A 22,919-nucleotide genomic window follows, 5' to 3' on the forward strand; every position below is an offset into this window, starting at 1 on the left:
CATTTATAATCCACCTCATTCTATTCCTATACTCACTGTCACGTGGCACAGGCTGCAATTCCGAGACGACTACCCTTGCGGTCCTGCTTCTCATCGCCCTTCCTAGCCCCCTGTAGTCTGTTTTCTGGAATTCTTCCCTTTTCCTACCTATGTCAGTGGTACCAATCTCCTCCTTATTCCGCAATTGGTTAGTCTACACTTTCCCCGTATATCGCACCCCTTCACCAGGATCAAGTTTTTGGATCCCCAATTTCCTATTTCGCATGGGCCTGTCTTGTATTCCCCCTTTAGCTGACAGCCTCTCACTATTTTACGTCAATTGATGCCCTACGTCGATATGGCAATATAGACAAATGTGGTTGCAATAACATCCATGTAAAGGAATAAAAAGAGGTTGCAAAGGCTGTAAACCTATTGATAGGAGATTTCCAACATTTACTGAAATATGACCAGGTAGAGCTGACACAGGTCTTTCCATGAACATCTGGCAAAGCTTTTCAAATCATATATCACTTAAAATATTGATAGAAATCGCTTAAAAGTTATATTGACCACAGAGAAAGGCGAAGAACATCCCTTTCCTATCAGAAAGGTGGGGGTATAAGCTTCCCCAGTGTTCGGTATGTTGTTGTATTAGTGACCTCCAAATAGAGATACAAAACACTGTTTGCCTCCAGTACTGTTTCTGAGACGCTTCTCCCGTTTCTGGAATTTCCTCTTCCCTGCCCACAGCCCGTTCCTCGGAAGTATCATCACTCATCTCAGGAATGTTTTTCGCCAGCCCTGTGTCAAAAACATAATATTGACACCTCAAGCAACACACATCAAATTTGCTGGTGAACGCAGCAGACCAGGCAGCGTCTCTAGGAAGAGGTACAGTCGACGTTCGAAGGGTCTCGGCCCGAAACGTCGACTGTACCTCTTCCTAGAGATGCTGCCTGGCCTGCTGCGTTCACCAGCAAATTTGATGTGTGTTGCTTGAACTTCCAGCATCTGCAGAATTCCTCGTGTTTATATTGACACCTCGCCCATTTTCTGGGAGCTTCTTCCTCCCCTCAACACCACTGTCTCTGAAGAACTGAAATCACATAATTTACAGAAGAACTCAGACAGAGTTTCATCCGAAAAGGATCCACAGCGGCTGACCAAAGAGGACTTGCCATGGCCACTGAAATAAACCCTAGAGCACGTTGGAATTCAGGACCAATCATACAACCCCGGTGTCCAGACGAATCAATAACACTTGAAGAAAACAACTACAATGCAAGACATTGAATATCCCGTGCTAATTTAATTACAGCAAATTGACTGATCGTAATAGATACAAGCAGAGCTTAAAATCACCATGACACTAGATGAGATTCCTGCAACGCAAAGTGCAGAAACAGAGTTAGTCCAAACAGAAATAATCAGACATCAAAGGTACAAAGTCCAAGAAACAGGAGAAAATCTGCAGATGCTGGAAATGCAAACAATGCACACAAAATGCTGGAGGACCTCAGCAGGCCCAGCAACATCTATGGAAAAAGGTAGAGTCGACGTTTCGGGCTGAGACTCTATACACTTTTCCACTGTCACGCTTGATAGGTCCTATTCTCTCACGTATTATCCTCTTGATCTTCACGTAGTTGTAGAATGCCTTAAAGTTTTCCTTAATCCTTTTCGCCAAAACCTTCTCATGGCACCGTCTGGCTCTCCTAATTTCAATCTTTCCGTTTGGACTATATATGTTTTTGCATTTTGTTCTGTAGGTGTTTCATTTGGTGTCATGGTGTAGCGCATATTGTTTTCAGCAAGGCATTTGATAACTTACCCCAGGCAAGGCTTATTCAGGAAGTAAGGAGGCATGGGATCCAAGGGGACCTTGCCTTGTGGATCCAGAATTGGTCTGCTCAGGCGAAGTGTGATTGTACGCTGGTGCTATCCCGCATGGAGGTCGGTGACCAGTGGTGTGCCTCAGGGATCTGTTCTGGGACCCATTCTCTTCGTGATTTTTATAAATGACTTGGATGAGGATTTGAACTGATGTGTTAGCAAATTTGATGATTACACAAAGTTTGGGGGTGTTGTGGATACTGTGGATACGCAGAAAAGCTCGTTCAGAGTTTCACCAGACAAGAATCCTCAACAATCGAGCAAAGGAGTGTTGGCATGACCCTGAAATACACCCTGGAGCACGAAGGAATTCTGAATCCAGGTGCTCAGAGGAAGCAAAAAAAAAGTCATTGAAAATCCCGGGCTAATTTAATTATTCTAAATTGAATAAACGTCTTAAATACAAAGAGAATTTAACAATCCCCATGATCCAACATGAGACAACTGCAAAATCAAATGATCAGATTATGAGGACATTCAGTCCGCGTTTATTGTCATTTAGAAATGCATGCATTAAAAATGATACAATGTTCCTCCAGAATGATATCACACAAACACAAGACAGAGCAAGACTAAAACTGACAAAAACCACAAAGTTATAACATGTAGTTACAACGGTGCAAAGCAATACTGTAATTTGATAAAACCAGACTATGGGCAGGTTAAAAAAAAAGTCTCAAAGTCCCGATCGCTCCAACATCTCACGCAGACGGTAGAAGGGAGAAACTATCTCTGCCATGAGCTTCCAGCGCCGCAAATTTGCCGAAGCAGCATCCCGGAAGCACCCGACCACAGTCCGACTCTGAGACCGTCCGAAGACTTCGAGCCTCCGACCAGCCCTCCGACACCGAGCACCGAGCACCAACTCTGCCGAGCGCTTCGACTCCGCACCGGCCGCCGAGCAACAAGCAAAGCCGAGGATCCGGGGCCTTCCCCTCCGGAGATATTCGGATCCCACGGCAGCAGCAGCAGCGAAACAGGAATTTGAGAAGTTTCACCAGATGTTCCTCCGTGCTGTCACATCTGCCTCCATCAAATCAGAAATGTGCATGGCATCCTAATTGACAGATAACAGGTATTCGTCACCTGAGAGGCCGCGCGCGCTGCGTCTCGCCGCCGTCTTCTCCTTCTCATGGAGACTGCCTGCTGGACGATGATGGAGTAACAGCTCTTTACTGCTGCTCCTCTTTCCAACCTTTTGAAATACTATTGTTAGACGGGAGATTATTTTAATATGACTACTAAAGCAGCTTTGGATGCTATTACAATTTCAATTCAAAAGCTTCCTGAGGAGTTTCATCAGCTTAGAAAAGAAATCAGCACTGAAATTAAACAGATAGGTACGAAACTAGAGGATATTCAAGCAATTCTAACTAAACATGATAAGAAGATAAAGGAACATGAAGATGTTATTACTTTACTGGACGGGAGAATGGATGATCTGCAAAAGCTACGTGAAAAACAATTTAAGACCAACGAAATGATGAGACAGAAGATTATTAATTTGGAAAACAGAAGTAGGAGGAACAATTTAAGAACCTTGGGACTTAAAGAACAAGCGGAAGGAGACAATCCTAACGAATTCTTTGTAAATCTTTTGATGGAATTAATCCCTGATATGATAAGGTTTCTGCCTTTGATAGACCGTGCTCACAGGTCACCTATCTGCTTCAAAATCTAAACCAAGATCAGTCATTATATGTTTCCATGAATTTCAAATAAAGGATCGTCTGATTCATGCTGCCCGTGGAAAAGGTATGTTTGACTACCAAGATCAAAAGATACATATTGTTCAAGATTTGAGGATTACACTGGAAGATGGATCACTTAAATGGTTTTATACGAAGGAAGAGGCGCAAAAATTTTTAGATCTAAAAAAAATGGATGACTGTATATATATAGAATAGACTAAAAATCTTGCAAAAACAGGAATACTACATATTAAAAATGACTATTTAGTATTGTTATTACGAATAATTGTTATTACTGTCTGATAATCCCATCTAAGCTTGTTTCTCACTGTATATTATTTAGTCCCGGTTGGAATATTAAATAACCTTGATGTTTGGAGCGGTTCCAACAGGCTTTCTAAGGGAATGTATTTAGGGCAAGTGGATAGAAGCTGCTCTATGACCGAGTTTCTCTCTTTGGGAGGGGGAGGGCGGATGGGGAGTCTTTTTTTCTTGAAGCTGATTTAGGAATCTAGTCAATTCTGTTGCTTACTTCATATATTTCAAGGTTTATTATTTGGGTTTGATATACATTTTTCTGATTGCTATTTTAATCTTTCTTATAAACAGCCTTAAAATAGATCAAAGTATTAACTTACTTAATTTTAATGTAAAAGGACTAAATCACCCCGTGAAAAAGAAATAAGTTGTTTCCTATATTAAAAAACAGAAGGAACCCATTGTTTTTCTACAAGAAACACATGACAGTCAGTGTGACAATTCACACTTTTTTTTATCGATGGACAGGATCTCATTTTCATTCTTCATTTCAGGAGAAAGCAAGCGTTATTTCGATCCTCATAGATAATGAAGTTCCCTTTGTTCAACATAAAGTAATTTCTGATACTAATGGGCGTTTTGTTAGAGTATTAGAAAACTAAATAACAAATTAATGGTATTTGCCAATATATGTGCTCTGAATATAGATGACCCAGGTTTTGTTGAGAGTTTTTTAAATTCTTGCCATATATAAGTGATGGGTGGAGACTTTAATTGTTGCTTAGATCCGGGTTTAGATTGTTCATCTTTTAACCCAATGATGCCAAATAAATCAGTTGTGTTTATCAAATCTTTTTTAATGAAATGTGGCATTGTTGATGCCTGGCGTTTTTTTCATCCAGGAGATAAGGAATATTGTGTTTTTTTTTTCTCATATTCATCATACATTTTCCAGGATTGATTATTTTTTATTGATAGCCAAATGATTCCATTACTTCGATACTGTGAATATATAACGAGATTGCTGTTTCAGATCACGCTCCTGTGTTTCTATCTTTAAATCATTCTGGTCTTCTTCAAACAAATAATTTTGGCGATTTACTCTAACTTTGTTATCTGATAAAGATTTTTTAAAGTTTATGGAGAGAGAAATTACCCCTTTTTGAAGAAAATACGTTAGAGGAGACTTCTAGTCTTATCAGATGGGATGCTTTTAAGGCGTATATTAGAGAACAAATTATTTCTCATACTGAAAGTATTAAAGAGGAAAGCTAATAAAGAGAGAAGTGATTTAACTAATCAGCTGAAACAGTTAGACCAAGAGTATTCTATGGCTCCAGAAACTGCTTTATATAAAAGACATGTTGAAATTAAAACAAAATATGATCTTCTTTAAACTTATCCAATTGAAACCCAACTCCTAAAATATAAAAGTCAATTTTATATTCATTCAGATAAAACATGTAAATTATTGGCTGATCAGATTAAAACATTTAGAACTAAACAACAGATTAAAGAAAAATGCAAATCTAATGGTGATGGGACAGCTGATTATTTAGAAATAAATGACACTTCCATAGAATTTTACTCTAAACTTTATAGTTCCAAATCTTCTAAGGATGATATTGTAATGAACAATTTTTAGATCAACTAAATATTCCTACAATTTCTGCCGACAACAGAAAATTGTTGGAACAACCTACTTCTTTTGAGGAAATTGTTGAGGCTGTCCGCTCATTACATTTGAGCATAGCTCCAGGTCCAGATGGATTTTCTGGAGAATATTACAAGACATTTACCTCATTGCTAATACCTCACTGATGTTCAGTTTTTTTTCAGATTCATTTAAGTCGGGCAGATTCCCTCAATCTTTTTATGAGGCTTCCATTTCGCTTATTCTTAAAAAGAATAAGGATAGAACTGTATGCTCTTCTTATAGACCAATGTCTTTACTTAATGTTGATGCTAAGATCTTATCTAAAGTTTTAGCCTATAGGATTTAAAATATTTTAGCATCTGCCATTTCTAATAACCAAACCGTATTTATCAGAAATATATATCCTCACTTTAATATTCGCCGGCCATTAAATGTTATTTATTCTCCTTCTAAAGTGGAATCGGAATGTGTGGTATCCCTCGATGCTGAGAAAGTGTTCGACAGAGCTGAATGGAATTATTTATTTAAAACTTCAGAAAAATTTAATTTTGGACCAGTTTTCATTCAATGGATTAAATTACTTTATTTAGCCCTTTCTGCTAGGGTTATCACTAATTTTCATAACTCCAAACCATTTAAGCTTCAACGTGGCACTGGACAAAGTTGTCCATTGAGACCTTTGCTTTTTGATCTGGCCTTAGAACCTTTAGCCATTGCTTATCGAGAATCTAATGATATCACCGGTATTTTAAGAAGAGACACTATTAATAAAGTCTCTTTGAATGAGGATGATTTGCTGCTATTTATTTCTAATGCTGAGACTTCATTACCCCATGTGCTTTCTTTACTCTCCTGTTTTAGCCAGTTTTCAGGTTATAAAATAAACGTACATAAAAGTGAACCTTTCCCTTTGAACAATTTGATAGCGAAAAATTCTAACCGTCCTATTAAGATTGTAAGAAACCAATTTATTTATCTAGTTGTAACAACCACTAAAAAATATAAGTCTCTATTTAAAGAAAAAATTCTTACCCTATTGAATCATGTAAAAAGAATACTATTAAATTGGTCGCCTCCTTCGTTATCATTAATTGGTCGAATTAACTCTATCAAAATGAACATATTACCTAAATTTATAGCAACACACCTAAAAGTTGCTGGTGAACGCAGCAGGCCAGGCAGCATCTCTAGGAAGAGGTACAATTGACGTTTCGGGCCGAGACCCTTCGTCAGGACTAACTGAAAGAAGAGCTAGTAAGAGATTAGAAAGTGGGAGGAGGAGGGGGGAGATCCAGAATGATAGAAGAAGACAGGAGGGGGAGGGATGGAGCCCAGAGCTGGACAGTTGATTGGCAAAGGGATATGAGAGGATCATGGGACGGGAGGCCTAAGTAGAAAGAAAGGGGGAGGGATGAAGCCCAGAAGATGGGCAAGGAGTATGGTGAGAGGGACAGCGGGAGAAAAAGGAGAGAGAGAAAAAAATATATAATAAATAAATAAATAACGGATGTTTTTCAGGCATTGACGGCTTTTATTCTTAAATCCTTTTTTGATTCTCTTGATTCTATTATATCTTCTTATATATGGAAGAATAAGCGTTCCATATTAAACAAAATTCAACTTCAGAAAGATAAAAAGAATGCAGGATTAGCCTTACCAACCTTTAGATTTTATTATTGGGCAGTCAATACAAGAAATCTTCCATTTTAGTTATATTATATAAATCGTGAGGATTGCCTGATGTGGATTTTTAGAAGCTAATTCTGTTAATAAATTCTCTATTATTTCTTTTCTTGGATCCTCACTTCCTTTGTATTTGAGGAAGTTAACTGATAAGCTGGTAGTTAGACACACTATGAGGATTTGGATTAATTCCAATAATGTTTTGGCCTATTGAGATTTTCTCCTTCGTGTCCCATTTTTTCTAATTATTTTTTAAACCCTCTATGATTGATGTGGCTTTTAAAGAATGGGATAGATTAGGAATTAAATGCTTTCAGGACTTGTTGGTAGAGGAAAGTCCTTTTTCGTTTGAACGATGGTCAACTAAATATAATTTACCCAAAACTCATTTTTTGTCGATATCTACAAATAAGAGATTTTTTATGGTCTCAAATAAGTACCTTTCCTGATAAGTCCTGATAAGAATCAACTAGATGTAATCTTTAATCTGAAACATTTTTGTAATGGATCCATAGCTAATATTTATAACATGCTATTGGAAATAAGAAGTGTTCCTTTAGATAAAACTAAGAATCTTTAGGAACAAGATATACAGACTTCAGTTTCTGAGGAAACCTGGAATCAGTTTTTTTTAATTGGTCAACACTTCATCGGTATGTGCCCGTCACTCTCTTTTTCAATTTAAAGTGGACCTTAGGGCCCATATGACTCAGGATAAGTTGTCTCATTTTTATTTGGATATATCTACGTATTGTGGTAAATGTAATAATGGTGAAGCTTCACTCATTCATACGTTTTGGACATGTCCAACTCTTGGGAAATATTGGAAAGAAGTATTTCAAACCTTTTCGATACTTTTTAAAGTAAATTTCAAGCCTAATCCTTTGACTGCTTTATTTTGTGTTGTTGGAGGAAAGGATATTATTTTGGAACTATCTGATTTGCACATTTTGGCTTTTATGTCTCTTATGGGCAGAAGGACGCTTTTGTTTAAAAGGAAAGATGTGGCCCCTGCTATCCACGCTCAATGGTTATGCGATGTGATGTCATGTTTAAATTTAGAAAAGATTCGATGTTCAATCTTTGAATCTAATCAAGACTTTCAAACATTGTGGGGACCCTTTCTGAACTATTTTCAAAACCTTTGATTTGCTGCTTAAGCACAGATGATGACGAACAATCTATTTTTTTTTCTTTTTTTCCCTAATAATCAGCTTCGGTCTTGGTAGTGGGTTATAAAAATTATAATTAAAAATTTTTGAATATCAAATGAAAAGCAGATCTAGTCCAAACAGAAAATATTAGATAGCGGAAGTAAACATTACACGGAACAGTGCATACCCACGAATGACACCGAGAAAGTAAAATCCACATACTAACGAAAACAAAGCCTTTTTGTGCTTTCAACAACGACCATTGGTCAACAGTTACTGGATGTTACGCTTCTTTGTCTCCGTAGGTTTGGGTACAAAGGTGTTTAATTCAATATTTTCTTGTATCTCTGTCCAGAAATGGTTAATGTGCTGATTCATAAGCACTATCTTCTGACTCACTTACCAAAGACCAACACCACCTTATACTACTCTCTGCTTTCTCCCCCGAGCCAATTCAAATACAATTTACTACCTCAACCGGAATACTAAGCGACTGATCCTTCTTGACCATCTTCCCAACGCCTTGCCAAAGTCCATGTAGATAATATCCACTGCGTCTCTTTCATCAGCTTCAATTATAACCTCCTCTAAAGCCTCTTTAAGATTGGTTAGAAACAACCAACTTCCTCAAATCCATGTGGACTATCTCTCATAGAGCCCTGTCTATCTGTGTAATAGTATATCCTGTCCCTAGAAATACTATCGAACAATTTACCCACTAATGACGTCAACGGGCGTCACAGGTAGAGACACGTCTCTTCCAAAGGAGGTCTAAGGCGCTGTATCCCATCTCTTGCCTATAGGTCACCCTTGGGATAGGTGCTTAGCTCCCTGATCAGGGCACGTGAAACCATGGGAGCAGGTGGTGGATGGTCGAGTGAGCAGGGGGTGCATATCACAAGTCCTAGTTCTGCTCCCACTGACGCGAGGCAGACAATTTCTGAAGCGCATTGATCATGTCTAGGGTCACCGGTCTCGTTAAAACACGGCTGAGTAGAAGGCAATGGCAACACACTTCTGCAGATAAAATTACCAAATACCATCACGGTCATGAGAAGACCATGATTGCCTACTTCATACTCACGGCGCATAACGAACGAAAAATTGCCTGGCGAATTCTTAGAACTTTTCTTGGACAACGGAAAAACATCAGCTTTCTTCCAGTCCTGCAGCACCCCAGCAATGGCTAATGACGTTGAAATACTTCTGTCAGGGTCCTCGACATCTATCCATCTTAATATGCATGAAGATTGTAAGCACATCCTCCGCTGTAATCCATACATGCTCAAAGATCCGAGTGCTCTTTTGACGCAGTTTTGTAGACTTTGCATCCGTGTTAATTTGTTCGTTGCTGTCTAATCCTGCCATGCACCTCCTTCTTCTTTTTAAATATTCTCCGAAAACCAATATTCCTCGATATCCCTCGAAAATCCAAGTTCCCTAAATCTATCAGCATTGCTCTTTGTTCCAACAGGAATAAAAAACAAACTGAATTCTCTATATTTTGGTTTTGAAGGACTCCACTTACCAAGCATCAATTTGCGAGAAATCAACCTATCCCAGCCCACACTTGCCAGATCGTTTCTGATATCTCGTAAATTGTCTTTTCTTTCATTTAGAATTTCATCCCGAGCACCGCTCTCGTCCTTCATTATTACTTTGAATTTATCTAATTATTATCACTAGGTCCAAAGCGGTCACCAGCTCTGTCTCATTCCCAACGAAGAGATCCAGCATGGCAGTCTATCAAGTAGATTCAGGAAACGTTTTGAAAACAGTTGACAAATGCTATTCCATAATGTCCTTTATAAATGTGCGAGGTGTAGTCAGGGTGTGGAAAGAAAAAATTACGTACTATAACAACATTATTTTTTCTGGTACCGTGCTACAATTTTGCTGCTCTAAATCCCGTGGACTATTGGATGGTCTATAATGGTCCAAACTATAAGCTCATACGCCTCGCCTGTAATTTAACTTACATGGAAATAACCACAAATCAGAATATTATTCTCACCATGGTTCACCAGACCGGACACTGATTGAAATCGTCCGAACAGTGGACGAACTGTCCATTTACTGAGCACCTAAATCTGCGACCTCACTTTGCAGGATTTTGTCACCCATCCTTACTATGTCATTGGTAGCGACTTCGACCATGATTTCTGACTGCTCTCTCTCCCGCGTAAAAAAGTGATGTACTCGAGTTGAGGTGCCATCGATCCTTGCATCTGGGAGGGAACATATTATCCGGAGTACGTGTCTTGTACAGTATACAAAACATGTCCAATTTCCTAACCAAACAATCCCCAACCACTATTGCAGGCTTCCTCTGCCCGTTGCTTACTGAATGACAGAGGCAGATCAGGAGCCAGAGACCTGTGCTCTCTGGCTTCTAGTTCACCCTCCCTATCAACGGTATCCAAAGTGGTGTACCCGTTATTGAGTGGGACGGTCAAAAGTGTGCCACGCATTGTCTGTTTATCGTGTTTTCTCTTCTGACGAACATCATGCTCTCTTGTAGGTGCAGTCGCCAGGGATAGTGGACGTCTCCGTGTCTTCCCATAAACCCGCAAGAGGACCATTCCACTTTACTGACTGTCAACCATAATTTTCTAATCATGTGATAAGTTAGAATGAATCTGACTAAAATTTTCACTTCCCGCCACCTCTTCTCACCGAACCCTATTGAGCCCATAGTTTAGGCTCCCTCACTCAGTCCCTGTCCGCACAAAGTGGCTTCCCGAATATCCCTTCTGCTTAAGCTCAACATTTTATTAGTGGCCCTTCGGAAGTGTCTCACTGCTCGACGATGTCAATACCACCGAAGTTCCGACAGGCCCTGATTGCTTATAAATCTCGGTCTCACCCACCACAATCCACTGCTCGCACGATCTTAAGCGCCGAACTTCACGACTATAAAATAAAGCTGAAGAGGACCCAGTGGGAAAGGAGAGAAACAAAAAGAAATTTGAAAAAAATTTCTGCATGAATATCTACGAGAAAGATGTGATGGTTTCCTAGCTCTGTCGTTTCTACATTGTGCTTCGTCTGGATTATGGTCGCACTGGAGATGCGCTGTTGGGTAATTACATCTTAAGGAGTTCCACAAGGGAGGCTGTGCAAAGTGGAACGAAAGGAGATCAGGAGTGGCGGTTATATGATGATCCGGTGTAAGAACAGTCCTACATTAAAGAAACGGAGAGGAGAAATAATGCGGTCTTTATTGGATAGAAGGGGATTGAAGGGGATCGCAGCAGGCGTCTGTACTTGGCTCTCAGCTGCTTACAATTATTAGTCTATTAAGTAAATTATCGAGAATCCCTAACGCTAACCGATGAGTTGTATGGGAAACTAATCAATATTGTGGGTTCTACAGGGAAGCAGTGAGGTTGTCACGTGATGTAATCGCAACTACATGGCTAACGTAGAAGCAGGCAGATCAACAACGATTTATTCATTTGCTACGGAACAAATATTTCAGAAAATGTCGCTTGTGCATGGAGATTATCGATATTGAGGAAGCAGAGCAAAGATTCAACAGATTTATACTAAATATGGCGTGTCTCTCATTTATGCAGGTGCGGGCGTTCAGAGAAAATACGATAGAACGGGCCATTCGGCCCACTGTGACATCCCGCTGATATAAGGCCTGCGCTCTGTTTGTGATAAGGATAAGATGTAGTATTATATCACCATCTACCTCATTATGACATTACACCGTATTATCTAGCTGCACTGTACTCTCTCTATAACACAACACTGTATTGTGCACACTGTTATTGTTTTCGTCATGTAGCACTGTTGCAATGAATTAATCTGTATGAATGGTAGACAAGATCTTCACTTTACGCGGGTACATGTATGAGTACTATAGGAGTTGAGCAATGTACCAATGGTCCCAGATTTAACTAGTTTTATCTGTACATCATCTATAACTTCGCACTAACGTCCAACCTGTTTAGTTGCCCATGTGACCACTTAGAAGTTGCCATTGTATCCGCTGCCGGCCCTTCCTCCGGCAGGAGGCTCCACGCATCTCTCACTATATAAAAACAATCGGCTTCGTGAAACTCCTTTCAGCGTTTTTCCTCTCACATTGAAACATATACTTGTAGTCCTTGATGCGCGAATTTAGTTGTTGGCAAGATGATAGACTCCATTATCAATGATGAGTTTTCGGGTGCAATGGGCCGGAGTCAGCATGGTTTCCTGAACAGGAATTTTGACAGACGAATTTGTTGGAATCTTTGAGGAAATAACGGGCAGGACAGAAAGAGGAAGTCACTGAATGTTGTTTTCTTGGATTATCTGAATGTTTTGGAGAAGGCGTTGCAAACGAGGCTGTACACCGCAGTCTGATTCGAACCTTTGGCCTGATTTGTTCATATTAATTGTTTGAGTCCCTTTTACCGAACACCGAGATGGTGGTGGAAAAGTTGTCAGAACACGCAGACGAGGTAAACAAGATAAACTGCCCATTATAAATCTGAGAAAAAAAATCATGAGGTGCTGGGAGTGGGGAGCAGACTAGATTTGAATGGAAAAGAAGACTAGGAGTGAGGCGGTGATCAAGGTATATGTCGCTAATGAACGAGAAGGGATCACTGTACCTGAAATTAAGGTAGCAGATTGTGTTTCTGTGTTGGTAAAATGGGTGGTTGATTAGATTTGGGTATGAAGTAGCAGTTCCTCGGAAGATGGAACTGGAAATGATTGAAAAGTTGAACAAGCTGACCTTTCAGTACGAGGTGGGTATCCTCGCACCCAGCAGGAATGATAAATAATAAAGGCATCCGTTAGTCTTGCGAGACCATGGATCTGCGCCTGGAAAGTCTTCACTCTGCAGGGCGCATGCCTGGGCAAGGTTATATGGAAGACCAGCAGTTGCCCATGCTGCAAGTCTCCCCTCTCCATGACACCAATGTTGTCCAAGGGAAGGGCATTAGGACCCACACAGCTTGGCATCAGTGTCGTCGCAGAGCACTATGTGATTAACTGCCTTGCTCAAGGGCACTGCACGTTCCCTCGGCTGGGGCTCGAACTCACGACCTTCAGGGAGCTAGTCCAATGCCTTAACCACTTGGCCACGTGCAACAGGAATACTGTAACGTATTCCATAAGCAAATCTGGAATGCTAATCATTTGCTCACCTTCCACTTTTCATTAATGTGACACCGACAGACTAGATATGGAACATATCTCAGAAGGGCACTGAACCCCGTGGAAAGATAAGATCTGAAAAGATTTCAGTCAAGTTTTGCGGACAGACAGACGGGATTACAAGATGGTGCCCCCGGCATTTGAAATGCAGGACTATTGTGCGATGAACTGGTTTGTAAGAACTGAACAAAAAGAATATCATTAAAAAGTGTTGAGAAATGTATATTTTATCCACATGCCTGATGTATCTGTGAGACTGAAAATGATCACAGTTCACTTTTGCATCTCTCTGAACTGATTTCAATTGACAGTTTGTTTATCTTTATAATCCAGGATTTCAATCGGTTCCGAACAAGCGTGGAGAGAAATAATGCGCTTGTGTCGGGTTCTCGAAAGGATGTTGAGCTGACGTAATCGCAGTTATTCAGTGATGGAAAACGTTAGTGCCTGCTTGTATCCCATTGAATACTCTTATCGAAGAATGCAATGCATTCTGAAACAGGCAACGTCGGTAGCAGAGACGAAACCAGTGACGGGACCTTAACGTTCTCATGCAGATGGATATAAAGAATCAACTTTTGTCTTAAGTTGCAGATAAATTAGAGTGTTCAGTTGAAATGGAAAATCTCAAAGAAATTCGATGAAGTCTTGTGCAGGCTTGTACACGATTGGAATAAATTTGACTTCTCCCTTGTGCATCAACATATATCCAGTGGGGTGTGAGGTTCACTATACAACCACGTCAGGGTCACTTCAGAATGTTATGCAACACATACACAAATTGTTGAAGGGAATTAATTAAGGAAAATTGCTCCGGGACTGTGATCCGCACTAGACAAATAAGATCTCTTTGCCACACGAGAGAGATTCCACAGTCAGGAAGACTGTCGTCGACGAGATCAGCAAGAATTAGAGGTGCCCTGCCCATGGAGGTGTCTTTTGACTTGACTATCATTATATCATTACTGTCATTATATCACTACTATCAGTATATATACCCGCTGCTACGCGAGGGAACGATGAGCAGAAAACCGTATTTCCTCTTTATGCTCAATGTGATTTTCACTGGTTGGCATCAAATACTGTACGGTTGTTTACTTTGCGTCCCTTATGTCCTTATATTGAAAGACGAAAAAGAAGAAGACGAACTCACTGCGAAGAATAGATATGTAAAACAGAGACTGAAAACTACAGAGCCGCTCAGTACGTTCGGCGGCAGCTTCGGTATGTGCGAAGTTCCAGGTGATTTTCATTTTGTGAGCGAATGTATTTGCAGGTGCGAACATCTTGTGTCAGAGCATTGCGCAGCGGTGCAAAGGTGAACCAGGGTCAGAAACAATAAGACCGAATGTGGAATCTTAGCAATGCCCAAGATGATCAGGTCAACATTGGCATCATCCCTTGATTTGGCCAGTTCGTGTTGTATGAATTCCTGTATTAGTAAAATTTGTAATCAAGAATTCGTTGTGTTTGCACTGTTTAGTTCAACTGACTTATTTCCATTTGCACCTTTGAAGAGAAAAGTCCGCCACAGGGATATTCAGTGAGATGGCAACGGTTCTGTCTGATTTGCGTGCACACTTACTCTTAATGCAATTGACGAAATGTGCGATCATTTTAGGACAATTATTTATCATCATTTAGTCATTGAGAGACACAGCCCCGATACGAAACTCTTACTCCAACAAGCTAGACCCTATTTCCTGCTTTTGGCTCATGACCCTGCATGTGTCTATCCAAGTACTTATTAAATGACACGATTTACCGGCGTTCACCAGTTCCTCTGGCAGCTCATTCCAGGTATTCATGGTCCTCAATGTGAAGGAATTGTCCCTCCGTTACATTTTAGTTTTTCTCCGTCATTCTGAATTTATGACTTCTCCAGTTATGGTCTGCCCCACCCTGTTGAACAGAAAGCTATCATGCACATGATATATGCCTTTGATTATGTTATAAACCCCAAACGGTCACCCCTCATTCCACTGTGACCCACCTCTCCTGAAAAGACAGGAGGACTGGAATCCTGGCAAAATCTTTTCGCTTTCAAATTAACAACGTCTTTCCGAAAACAGTCTGACGAAACCGTGCAGATAACTGCAAGTGTGGTCTCGGGAACAAGTTGTTCAACTAACATGGTAATGTATTCGCATTTGTTATCCTCACAGTTAACCTGCTGACGGTTGTTGTCCTGTCTCGGGAAAAATGCGGTGTCTCCACTTGCATTACCCGCTACCTGCTGGCCATGGCGGCGGTCGATCTGCTGGTCGTTATCTTTGATGTAATAATGCGGCAGATTCTTATTGCTCTTCAAATACAATTTGTAGTAAACATCCCCATGTGCAATATTCATGCCGTCGTGCTTCACGCAGTCACGGACTGCTCCGCATGGTTCACGGTCACGTTCACCTTTGACCGATTTATTGCCATTTGCGGCCAAAAACTGAAAGCCAGGTATTGCAGAGAGAAGACCGCGACTACTGTTCTGGGAACGGTGATTGTACTGAGCGGTCTGAAGAATGTGTTCTGGTATTTCATGTACGAACCTCGGTACCAATTGCGAAATACTCCTTGCTTTTGTTACATGGATGCCCGTGCTATGCTTTCAGTAACCTGGACGATTATTGTGTTTCTTCATTATATTCTCAACCCCTGTATCCCATTTGTTGTGATTTTACTGCTCAATGTTTTAACCGTCAGACACTTTTTCGCAGTCAGTCGAGCCCGCAGGAGACTCCGGGGTCAGAAAAGTGAAAAGAACCCCAGAGATCCCGAGATAGAGAGCCGGAGAAAATCCATAGTGTTGTTATTATTTATTTCCGGTAACTTCATTGCGTTATGGGCGGTATTTACCTTCTATTCAATATGGAGTCGAATGTATAATGTGGGATATTATTCCTTATACCTTCCTGTCTTTGTATCGGAAATAGGATTCATGCTCCAACTTCTCAGTTGTTGCACAAACACCTGCATATACGCTGTGACTCAAACCAGGTTCAGGGAGCAGGTGAGGGCGGTGTTTACTCATCCCTTTACTCGACTGATAAAATCAATAAAACACCGATAACTGTTAGCGCATTTACAGTATCAGGACTCAGATTAGCATCAGCTTTATTATCACTGAGTAATATTGCATAAAATTTGTTACGTGACACCAGTAGAGTTCAAAATCCAAAAATTACATCCAAATGCAAAAATAAACAAATAAATAGCGCGAAATAAATAAGGACCTAGAATGCACGGTCATTGCTTAATCACCGTGTGTGGATCTTGAAAATGTCTTGGCTGCACGACTCTTGGCCCAGTGAATCCCTGTCGACGATGAGCAATCCAATCAGACTCATCCTACAGAAACCCAATTCTCCCCACATTCTGTCAATTCCCCACGGTCTGCCATACAACCGCATGGTAAGATACAGTAGAAGAGTACTATCCAGGCCGTTTCGTATGTAGAAGGCAAGTGACGCTGCTGAGGAAAACCCAAACACTCACACGAAGGACCGGCAAGGTCAACACAGAGAGTACTGAGCGCGACAGAACTGACCAGCTCAAGGCTGAACGTCGGTCTCTGAAACCCCGAAGCAACGGCTCAAAAACCAGCATCACCAATCCGAACATCTTCCAGCGGATTTCACTCACACCATTCGTTATTTTCTGCGGAAGAAACATGCGAAGTTTTGTTCGTTCCCGCTGCTCATTCGTTGGCGTTGTAAGTTTCCAAACGTGCATTAAATACAATTCAGAATTCGAGATAAATCATTTGTTGGTTTATTATTGTCACATCACGAGATTCAGTGATTATTCATTGGAGTCATGGAATCGTACAGCACTACAAGACAGAAACAGCTCCTTCAGCTCACATAGTCCTTGCGAGATATTATACGTTGCCCCATCGACCCGCACCTGCACCATTACTCTCCATACCCCTGCCATGCATGTATTTATCGAATTATCACTTAAATGTTGCAACAGAACCGGAATCGCTCAATTTCGCTGGCAACCTATTCCACAGTCCCACACGTTCCGAATAATGAGGTTCCCCATCAGAATTCTTCTACGTATTTCAATTTACACCTTTATTCCATGACCTCCAGTTGTACCCTCCCTAATATCTTTGGATAAAGCCTGTTCGCATTTACAGGGACATGGAATGGGACAAGTAGGGGGTTAGCGGCAGGGACAGAGATAGAGAGAGACCCGGTGACAGCAGAGATAGATACAGTGATAGACACGGAACAGAGAGAGATGCGAGGGAGAGAGAGAGGAAGGGAGGGAGAGAGAGAGGAAGAGAGAGAGAGAGAGAGAGAGAGAAAGAGAGGGAGGCGGGACACACACATATTTCCTTATTTTCCGGGCCTCTACGCGAAATCCCCACGTAATTAACCCTTTTTCATTTCAACTATTTCCTCATACATTGTGCCTTCCCATAATTCCTAATTTCGTAGCGCCACTGCACTATTTACAAATTCCTGGGTCCCTGTCATCAACAATCCTTTATTGATAATCTCCCCTTATTAACCATTCACTGAGTCTGCGCTTTCCCCGTTTATCGTGCCCATTCAACTTCATCAAATGTTTAGGATCCCCAGTTTCTGAATTCAACAGCGCGCTTCCTCTATTCCCCCATCAGTTGAGGGAGTCCCACAATATCACATCCATTGCAGACCGTCCGTCGATCTGGCAATAAAAATCAAATAAGCTGTTTCTTCCTACAGCGTGGAGATTATGTTTTAAATTCCATTGATAAGGTACATTGTCAAAGACTTTAAAAGCAGAGAAGACCCAGAGTCGCAATAATAATTGATTAAAGGAGTAAAGCAGGTAGCAGAAACGGAGAACCAGTTGGCTGGAGATTTCCAAAACTCTTTGAAACGATCAGAAACATACCAGCTAGAGCTGTCAACGTTAATGCAATAGATGCTACACCCGTACACATATGGCAAACTTTTTAAAATCATATATCACAGTATCGAAAATTATATTAAAGTACATGGCTTAAAAGTTGATTTGACAGCGAGGGTACAGAGATAATAGAGGAACATTCCCTTTGCCTCCACCAAGGGGGGTTAGTAGTGGTCCCAAGTGTTCGGTATTTATGGTCTCCCCTCTAAGATTGTTATATTACTGATCTGCAAATAGTGATGTAATACACAGTTTGAAAAATTGCTGTTAATGCCGCTCCAGACTTAAATACATGCAGACATCAATGTGCCTATTGCGCATTTGGAAACAAGCGCTGGTACCAGATACTCCGAGGTTTTATTAAAAGTCACAGCGGTTTCCACAGGTATGTGACAATGTCCAAATTTTTTTCCAAAAATTTCGCCATCGTCAACCGATCTTATTAATATCTACTTTGCAATCGCTTTAAAACTATTTCTTTCCATTGTGGACTCTAACAAGTTTACTTTAGCAAATTTAAAATTCATTCGTTTTAAAACAAAATTAGAGTGATGGATTAGTGTACTTGCAGAGTCAAGAAATTGTACCAGCAGCGCGAAAGTTCCACTCTCTCTTTCAGCACATTGAGGTTGGTCCAATTTCTCCGCATTTGAAACCAATCATCCACAATTTGCTTATTCATTGTCTGCCCAATTGCCTAAACGTGATGATTGTATCTGATACTACCACATAATTCGATTGGCGCTGACATCAAATTATTCATCGCACTCTGTGTCAAATACCTTAAATACACAGTGTTTGAATAAGAAATAGTTACTATCTTAGTAATAGTATTGAATATCTCAACCTACTTCGTCCTTTTAGAATTAGTTATAGGATATTCACATCTGGGTTTTCAAGATATTTACCAAATGGAGTTTCCGTGCCTCCGCTACTAGGCCTCATTGGGGCGTCCCATACGACGCCCATCTCCCATCCGTCTCTGGGACACCATCTACCACTGTTTATGACATGACCACTTCTTCAAACAAATAGATTTTGACGATGTATTCTAACTTTGTTATCCGATAAAGATTTTTTAAAGATTGTGGAGAGACAAATTATCCTTTTGTTTGAAGAAAATACGTTAGAGTAGACTTCTAGTCTTATCAGATGGGATGCTTTTAAGGCATATATTAGGGAACAAATTATTTCTTATACTGCAAGGATTAAGAGGAAAGCTAATAAAGAGAGAAGTGATTTAAGTAATCAGCTGAAGCAGTTAGAACAAGAGTACGCCTTGGCTCTAGAACCTGCTTTATATAAAAGACGTGTTGAAATTAAAACTAAATATGATCTTCTTTTAACTGATCCAATTGAAACTCAACTCCTAAAAGATAAAAGTCAATTTTATATTCATGGAGAGAAAACACGTAAATTATTGGCTGATCAAATTAAAACCTTTAGAACTAAACAACAAATTAAAGAAATATGCAAAGCTAATGGTGATGGGACAACTGATTATTTAAAAATAAATGATACTTTCAGAGAATTTTACTCCAAACGTTATAGTTCTGAATCTTCTAAGGATGATATTGTAATGAACCATTTTTAGATCAACTAAATATTCCTACAATTTCTGCCGACAACAGAAAATTGTTGGAACAACCTATTTCTTTTGAGGAAATTGTTGAGGCTGTCCGCCCGTTATGTTTAAGGGTAGCTCCGGGTCCAGATGGATTTTCTGGAGAATTTTGCAAGACCTTTACCTCATTGCTAATACCTCACTGATGTTCACTTTTTTTCGGATTCATTTAAGTCGGCCAGACTCCCTTAATCTTTTTATGAGGCTTCCATTTCGCTTATTCTTAAAAGGAATAAGGATCCAATTGAATGCTTTTCATATAGACCAATGTCTTTACTGAATGTTGTTGCTAAGATCTTATCTAAAGTTTTTGCCCATAGGATTGAAAATATTTTAGCATCTGTCATTTCTGATAACCAAACCGTATTTATCAAAAATCAATATTCTCACTTTAATATTCGCCGGTCATTAAATGTTATTTATTCTGCTTCTAACATGGTATCGGAATGTGTGGTATCCCTCGATGCTGAGAAAGTTTTCGACAGAGTTGAATGGAATTATTTATCTAAAACTTTAGAAAAATTTAATTTTGGACCAGTTTTCATTCAATCGATTTAATTACTTTATTTAGTCCTTTCTGCTACGGTTATCACTAATTTTCATAACTACAAACCATTTAATCTTCAACGTGGCACTGGACAAAGTTGTCCATTGAGCCCTTTGCTTTTTGATCTGGCCTTAGAACCTTTAGCCATTGCTTATCGAGAATCCAATGATATCACCGGTATCTTAAGGAGAGACACTATTCATAAAGTCTCGTTGAATGCTGATGATTTGCTGCTATTGATTTCTAATGTTGAGATTTCATTACCACACGTGCTTTCTTTACTCTCCTGTTTTAGGCAGTTTTCAGGTTATAAATTAAACCTACATAAAAGTGAACTTTCCCCTTTGAACAATTTGATACCAACAAATTCTAACCTTCCTTTTAAAGTTGTAAGAAACCAATTTACTTACTTAGGTGTAACTATCTCTAAAAATTATAAGTGTCTATTTAAAGAAAATTGTCTTACTATATTGAATCATTAAAACGAATACTATTAAATTGGCTGCCTCTTTCGTAATCGTTAATTGGTCGAATTAACTCTATCAAAATGAGTATATTACCTAAATTTATAGCAACACACATCAAGTTGCTGGTGAACGCAGCAGGCCAGGCAGCATCTCTAGGAAGAGGTACAGTCGACGTTTCGGGCCTAGTCCCTTCGTCAGAACTATCTGAAGGAAGAGTGAGTAAGGGATTTGAAAGTGGGAGGGGGAGGGGGAGATCCAAAATGATAGGAGAATACAGAAGTGGGAGGGATGGAGCCAAGAGCTGGACAGGTGATTGGCAAAAGGGATATGAGAGGATCATGGGACAGGAGGCCCAAGGAGAAGGAAAAGGGGAAGGGGGGAAATCCTCAGAGATCAGCGAGGTGTATAGTCAGAGGGACAAAGGAGAGAGAGAGAAAGAATGTGTGTATATAAATAAATAACGGATGGGGTACGAGGGGCATTAGCGGAAGTTAGAGATGGAGGCTACCCAGACGGAATATAAAGTATTGTCCCTACAACCTGAGTGTGGCTTCAACTTAACAGTAGAGGAGGCCGTGGACAGACATGTCAGAATGGGAAAGGTGGCGGAAGTTATGGAGAATAATATGTTGGACCCGCAGGCTGGTGAAGTGGTAGGTGAGGACCAGGGGAACTCTATTCCTCGTGGGGTGGTGGGAGGATGGAGTGAGAACAGAGGTGCGTGAAATGGGGGAGATGCGTTTGAAAGCAGAGCTGATGATGGAGGAAGGGAAGCCCCTTCCTTTAAAAAAGAAGGACACCTCCCTCGTCCTGGAATGAAAAGCCTCATCCTGAGAGCAGATGCGGCGGAGATGGTGGAATTGCGAGAAGGGGATGGCATTTTTGCAAGAGACAGGGTGAGAAGAGGAATAGTCCATATAACTGTGAGAGTCAGTAGGCTTATAGTAGACATCAGTAGATTAGCTGTCTCCAGAGATAGAGACAGAAAGATCTAGAAAGGGGAGGGAGGTGTCGGAAATGGACCAGGTAAACTTGAGGGTAGGGTGAAAGTTGGATGCAAAGTTAATGAAGTCAACGAGCTCTGCATGCGTGCAGGAAGCAGCGCCAATGCAGTCGTCAATGTAGTGAAGAAAAAGTGGGGGACAGATACCAGAATAGGCACGGAACATAGATTGTTCCACAAAGCCAACAAAAAGACAGGCATAGCTAGGACCCATACGGGTGCCCATAGCTACACCTTGAGATTGGAGGAAGTGGGAGGAGCGAAAGGAGAAATTATTAAGAGTAAGGACTAATTCCGGTAGACGGAGCAGAGTGGTGGTAGAGGGGAACTGATTAGGTCTGGAATCTAAAAAGAAGCGGAGAGCTTTGAGACCCCCCCTGATTTGGGATGGAAGTATATAGGGACTGGACATCCATTGTGAAAATAAAGCCGTGGGGGCCAGGGAACTTAAAATCATCTAAAAGTTTAAGAGCGTGAGAAGTGTCACGAACATGGGTCGGAAGGGATTGAACAAGCGGGGATAAAACAGTGTCGAGGTATGCAGAAACGAGTTCGGTGGGGCAGGAGCAAGCCGAGGCAACAGGTCTGCCAGGACAGGCAGGTTTGTGGATCTTGGGTAGGAGGTAGAAACGGGAAGTGCGAGGTGTGGGAACTATAAGGTTGGTAGCAGTGGATGGGAGCTCCCCTGAGCGGATAAAGTCGGTGATGGCGTGGGAGACAATGGCCTGGTGCTCCTTAGTGGGGTCACGATCGAGGGGTAAATAAGAGGTATCTGCGAGTTTTCGCTGTGCCTCGGCAAGGTAGAGGTCAGTACGCCGGACTACAACAATACCCCATTTATCGGCGGGTTTAATAGCAGTTCGGATTAGTGCAGAGGGAGTGGAGAGCAGAGCGTTCGTAA

The sequence above is a fragment of the Mobula hypostoma genome, chromosome 6, assembly GCF_963921235.1.
Source record: "Mobula hypostoma chromosome 6, sMobHyp1.1, whole genome shotgun sequence".
NCBI lineage: Eukaryota > Metazoa > Chordata > Chondrichthyes > Myliobatiformes > Myliobatidae > Mobula > Mobula hypostoma.